Source organism: Giraffa tippelskirchi, chromosome 1, assembly GCF_054371585.1.
Source record: "Giraffa tippelskirchi isolate mGirTip1 chromosome 1, T2T-mGirTip1v1.2.pri, whole genome shotgun sequence".
Taxonomy (NCBI): domain Eukaryota; kingdom Metazoa; phylum Chordata; class Mammalia; order Artiodactyla; family Giraffidae; genus Giraffa; species Giraffa tippelskirchi.
The window spans coordinates 28,419,549-28,426,513 of NC_137275.1; positions in this window are offsets into that span (position 1 = coordinate 28,419,549).

A 6,965-nucleotide genomic window follows, 5' to 3' on the forward strand; every position below is an offset into this window, starting at 1 on the left:
CAAAAATTTACTTGCTGGTGAATAAGGGGCCTCTTGGGAGATAATTCAAGCTTGTTTTCTCTGTCTGACACATGGATAGAAAGGTCAGGAGAAATTTATGTGCAGGGTACTCAGGACCCTTCTGTGAGTGAAAAAACTCAGTGAGTGGAGTCAGAACCTGTGATTAGTGTGGCCACTAGCACCACAGATCCGTGCTCTCAGACAAAGCTGGAGGAGAAACTGATAGATGGAAAACTTTTCAAACCGCTAAGGATTAAGCAAGCCTCAGGAGACACCTCTTTTACCCATTCATTCAACCAAGTAAGCACGGTCCACTTTCCTTTATCTACTGTGCATCTTTGACAGTTTGAAGGATCTAAAATACTAGTGGCGACACACAGGAGGGTGGCAGTGGGGGCTAGTGGAGACCATAGTGGCCAGAGGAAAGAAGTGACATCCATCTGGAGTCGTGGTGCTTGTAGGATAGCAGCACCCAACGGGGAGCCATGTTGTCCAACATAGTGCTGGGCATTTTAGTTTGCGTGCACACTCATCCGCTCAGTCATGTCTGGCACTTTGCGACTTCATAGACTGTAGCCCGCCAGGCTCCTCTGTCCATGGAATTTTCCAGGCGAGAATACTGGAGTGGGTTGTCATTTCCTCCTCCAGGGAATTTTCCCAACCCAGGGATCAAACCCATGTCCCCTACATCTCCTGCATTGGCAGGCAGATTCTTTATCAGTGAGCCACCTGGGAAGCCCAGGCATTTAGTTTACTCGGTAGCATTTGCTAAACATCCGAGGGACATTCATAAGTACTTCAGTTCAGTTCAGTTGCTCAGTCATGTCCCTCTCTTTGCAGCCCTATGGACTGCAGCACGCTGGGCTTCCTTGTCCATCACCAACCCCCCGGAGCCTACTCAAACTCATGTCCATCGAGTGGGTGATGCCATCCAACCATCTCATCCTCTGTCATCCCCTTCTCCTCCAGTCTTCAATCTTTCCCAGCATCAGGGTCTTTTCCTGTGAGTCAGTTCTTCTCATCAGGTGGCCAAAGTATTGGAGCTTCAGCTTCAGCATCAGTTCTTCCAAAGAATATTCAGGACTGATTGCCTTTAGGATGAACTGGTTGGACCTCCTTGCAGTCCAAGGGACTCTCAAGAATCTTCTCCAACACCACAGTTCAAAAACATCAATTCTTTGGTGCTTAGCTTTCTTTACGGTAGCATTTGCTGGACAACTGAGGGACTTCCATGAGTACCTCAGTCATAGCAAACACCCTCTTCCAACAACACAAGAGATGACTCTACATGTGGACATCACCAGATGGTCTGTAAGTACTTGGAACTGGGATATTGTGAAGTCAGGATTTTATCCCTACCCACAGATAATGAAGGTTGAGGAAAAAGTGGTTAATGTTTGTAAAAACATTTAAAAAAGTGTGAGGAAAATACTGAAAAATAATACAAAATGAAATATTAACAATGGTAACTTTGGGGGTATAGGTAAAATTATTGGTGTCTTCAATTTGTGCTTCTTTACATTTTAAAATAGCTTTAAAACTTAAAGGAAAGTATGATTATTAGATAATGAAACTGTGATGCCTTTTCCAAATTGGGGTGTTTCAAACTGGACACATTGAATGATTTATAGAATCAGTGGGGAGCCTGTATAATGTAGTGGTTATTTGGAGGTTCTGAGTTCACATCGCAGAACCATCATTTACTGTCCATTTAACCACAAACAACTTAAAAGTTGGACCTCTGTTTCCTTATGTGTAAAATAAGGGTGATTGTAGTGTCTACCACATAGGTATGTTAATTTTCTCCTCTAGCTTCTTGATTTTGGTTGTTTTGTGTATGAAAAAATTATTGGATAAGTTAATCAATATAAAACAGTTAGAAAAGTCTCTGTCATACAAGCTATCAAAAGAGAAATTAAAGAATGTCATTGGGGAAACAATTGAAATTAAAGGCTGCTTCACCCAAACTATGTATTTTAGGGGGTTATCATTTTATATATTTTTAGTCCTCTTTGTTTTGACCTCAGTTCAGCAAAGACAGGCAGGAATAGCATTAAACTTTATTTTCGTGAATCTGATTTCTAGACCTGACTTGATTATGTGCTATCTGTGTGACCTTGAGAAATTCTTCATCTGTAAAATGAGGGCTAGTTTTGATTCATTATTTCTCTAAAAATCTAGCCATAATTGTTTTAAAAGGTTGCCAGTAATTATCAATTATCCCACCTTCTTTATTTAGAGCTAAAAAGAGATGATGAGTTAAAAATAAAGGCACTGTGAGAAATGTGATTTTAATGTTAGAATATAATTTGCCTTTAATTAATGAGTTCAATAGAAGGTGAATACAGTCCATCCGTGGCCTTTATTTCTCTGTGTTTGGTTCATTCTGTTTCTGAAGAAGAAAGAACTTGCTAGGCAGAAAGGTGGAGACTTTGCAGCTGATTTCAGAGTTTCTTCTGGATTCCAGTTAATCACATCTTATTTCTATGGCCTTCAGTTCACCTAAAGATTTCATTTGAAATTATGTAATTTTCCTAATTTTGCTTTACATATATCTCTATAGATATTTATATATAATTATATAGATACTATATATTTATAACTTAATAAGGAGAAATCCATGCCATTTAAAAGTTCAAACTTTATGAAGATAAAATTAATAAAAATCATTTGCTGCCCATGATCACATCCCATTTACTTTCAAGGTTTAACAGAAACTGAATTTATATCTCTAGTTTTTTCATTCTCCATAGAACACAATTTGTCAGTTCACTTTACCTCATTTCCATACCACCAACTAAATGTGTCTGATTGTAGAGATGGAGCGCCAAACAGTGAAGAGGAAATGGGTCAGGAGTCAGGGGTACATGACTGGGCCCTAACGCTGTTTCCAGCTACATAGTTCTAAGCATGACATCACTTAGCGAAGCCTTAGTTGACATCTTGACAAACTTGACATCTGTGAACCAAGTACATCATCACTAAGTCCTCTATGTTGAATAACCTTTGAGGAATTTGGGGGATGAGATTGTACTCTTGACCGAGGCTGACCAAGCATAAAGAAGACACCTGGAGTTCTGAGTATTCTTTGCCCTGTTAAGCTTATCTCTCCAGACCAGAGCAAACCAGGTTATAGGTGAAGAAATAAGATCCCAGCGAGGTTAAGTATCATTTATGCAGACAGAAGAGTGGGTGATTCCTTGAACTGTGACAATACCATTCAGAGGTCTGGAGGTTAAAGACATATTCACCCAAGAACATTGCTGTATTCTTGGTCTGCACTGGAGAAACTTGCAGATACGAGCCATGCTTTTTCAGTACCAGCAAACATGTACCCAAGGCCAGTTTAAATAAATACTTCTCAGCCATGAGCATTCATAAGAAGAATTCATAAGAATCACTCAGCGAGCTGATAAAACACACAACCCTGGATAATTATCCCAAGATTCTGATTTTGTGATCTGGAGTGGGGCCAAGAGTTTACATTTCCTGGGTTGGGAAGATCCCATGGAGGAAGGCACAGCAACCCACTCCAGTATTCTTGCCTGGAGAATCCCATGGACAGAGGTGCCTGGTGGGAGTCAGACACAAATGAAGCAGCTTAGCACACACACCCCTTTGAAAAGCAGAGTTTAAATTACGTATTACAGGGAAACCAAAAAGAGCAAAGGTAAGAGTAAAAATTTATGCCATGTGATCTTAAATCAAATTACTCTCTCTCTCTGTGGTTACACCCGTAAAGAGAGTAATTTTCTTCACCTACAACCCAACCCAAATACAAATGAGACAAGACAGGAGCAAATTTACCATATTTTTACTAGTGTGAAAAAATAAAGAAAATGGACCCTTTGGTGGGAGAAAAACGCTAGAAAGGGATTCTGCCTGCTCTCCTTATGTCCTTTGGTCTGAATTATCTATAATCCTCTATTAAAGGAGATAAGTTTCATACTGCCACAATTATCACCCCTGCATGAATATGGAGATGTTAGTTTGAGCAAATAAAAAAATTAAATGGACATGCTATAAATGCATTAATCTCTTAGAAAGTACTTTCAATCTAAAGAAACTTGTCTTATTTCATATGAAAGAAGTGTGTTGTTCTATTTGGGTGTTTTCAATTCTTAAACAGTTTCATTCAATGGACTTTCTGCTTAGGGAGAGTGACATTGAGCTATTACAGACAAACAAATAGAGTAGTGATTACTTACTCTCACCTAATTATCAGGGAGAGATGGAAAGCATGCATGTTCATATGCTTAATGAGGCTATAGAAGATTGATTTAATTTTCAGTTCTATCACATTTGTCTTGGCTTAAACCCAAACTCAGAAACCTAAGCATTGCTTCCAACTCAATGTCTTATGGTTCCTTGATTTAGAAACTGTTTGGTCATCAGACGTGCAACAGTCGTAATCAGAAAACACCAAATGAATTATAGTTCATCATGGAAACATTCAAGGAAAGAAAAGGGGAGGGGTGATCAAATTTTCGTGTAAACATGTTATTGTCAGCACAGTCTAAAGTTTTTGTCAGCAGGAGAATCATTTTATGGAATTGTAGCGATACGGCCAAGGCTATTTGGGATTGCTGTTGTGGCCCGGTGGTAAAGAATCCACCTGCCAACACAGGAGACGCATGAGATGTGGATTCGATCCCTGGGTCAGGAAGATCCCCTAGAGGAAGAAATGACATTGTACTCCAGTATACTTGCCTGGAGAATTCCGCGGAAAGAAAAGCCTGGTGGGCTACAGTCCATGGGGTCACTGAGCAACTGAGCACAAACCGCAAACAGAGCTATGACTTTCCAATTTATAGAGGATGGCTCCCTGGAAAATGTCACCTAAGCTATGTAAATGTCAGAATAAACGGAGACAGTGGGACTTCCCTGGTGGGATTAAGAATCCGCTTTGCAAAGCCGGGGATGCAGGTTCCAACCCTGGTCCGGGAACTAAGATCCTCCTTGCCATGGAGCAATTAAGCCTGTGGGCTACAACTACTGAGCCCACGGGCCACAACTAGAGAGTCTGCGCACCACAATGAAAGATCCCGAATCAATAAAAGATCCCACATGATGCAAAGAAGACCTGACACAGCCAAAACAATGAATAAATAACTTAAAAAAATAGATAAATGGAGACATTGTATGACGTTTTAAATGGCTTCTCTGTGTAAGTGATGGGGCAACAAACATTGCTTAGAGAGGTTTATGCTAATCTTCAAGTGGAGTAGCAAGAAAGGACCCGGGAGCTGCAATGGAGACCTAGATTTCTCCCTGATCTACCTGTGCTCCTTCGTGATTATGCCCTGGAAATAATTAGTAATTCTTGATTCTCCGCAGGGTTTCTAACTAGTGGGTATCTGAATGAACTGTCCAATCCTTTCAGTTAGATCACGTTGGCACTGTGGCAGAGTTGTCTTTTGGACTCATCAATCAAAATGACTAAGACAATTTTGGCAAGAAAAAATGATGAGATGTGTTATGGACTCAATGTTTGTGTCTCCTCTCCCCCTCAAAAAAAAAGCATATATTTACCCTTAATGTAGTAGGATTAGGATATGGGGCATCTGGAAATAAATTGAGGTTGTGAGGGAAAAGCATCCATAATGGGGTTAGTGACCGTATAAAAAAAGACTAGAGCTTTCTCCATCATGTGAGGACACAGAAAAAATTGTGTTAGCCAGGAAGAGGGCCCTCACCAAGAATCAAATCTTCTAGTCCCTTGATCTTGGATTTCCCAACCTCTAGTACATGGTGCGGAGAAGGCAATGGCACCCCACTCCAGTCCTCTTGCCTGGAAAATCCCATGGACGGAGGAGCCTGGTAGGCTACAGTCCATGGGGTCGCTAAGAGTCGGACACGACTGAGCGACTTCACTTTCCCTTTTCCCTTTCATGCACTGCAGAAGGAAATGGCAAACCACTCCAGTGTTCTTGCCTGGAGAATCCCAGGGACAGCGGAGCCTGATGGGCTGCCGTCTATGGGGTCGCACAGGGTCGGACACGACTGAAGCGACTTAGCAGCAGCAGCAGCAGTGCATGGTGGCTCAGTGGTAAAGAATCTGCCTGCAATGCAGGAGACCAGGGTTCAATCCCTGGGTTGGGAAGATCCTCTGGAGGAAGGCATGGCAATCCACTCCATACTCTTTCCTGAAGAATTCCATGGACCGATAAGCCTGGCGGGCTACAGTCCATAGGGTTGCACAGAGTCAGACATGACTGAAGTGACTAAGCAGTACAGTGAAAGGTAAACGCCTATTGTTTAAGCCTCCCGGGTTGGCTATTTTTTTACATAGCCCAAGTGGACTGAGACAGGACGTCAAAACATGATGATGACTAGCTGTCAGGATGGCTGTCTACCCATCCCTGGGCTGAAGTAGGGAACACCTTGGGGAAGACTACAGGAGAAAAAATCTTTCTCATGAGATTTGGAGAAAATAGAGAGTGGCAGACAGAAAAGAAATTGACAAAAATTCTGTTCATAGCCTCCTTTAAAGGACTTTCCTGGTGGCTCAGAAGGTAAAGCTTCTGCCTACCATGTGGGAGACCTGAGTTCAATCCCTGGATAGGGAAGATCTCCTGGAGAAGGAAATGGCAACCACTCCAGTATCTTGCCTGGAAAATCCCATGGACAGAGCAGTCTGGTAGGCTACAGTCCATGGGGTCACAAACAGTTGGACACTACTGAGTGACTTCACTTTGCTTTCCTTTTCCCTTTAAAGCAAGTATTCTAAGAGATGTGGTGATTAGAAAAAAAAAAAAGGGCAATAATATCACTTTCCCCCTGTTATTGAGAAGCCTAGTAATTTTGGGGCAACCTGGAAAGATGTTATATTCACTTACTCACTTACCATGTGAAGTCAACTGATCAATCAAATTCTAAACAGGTAGTAGGAGGCCAAGACTAGATGACTGCAGAATCCCAAGTGTATTCTGTAAAGATGAAGCCACTTCTGAGAGATTGCCTTC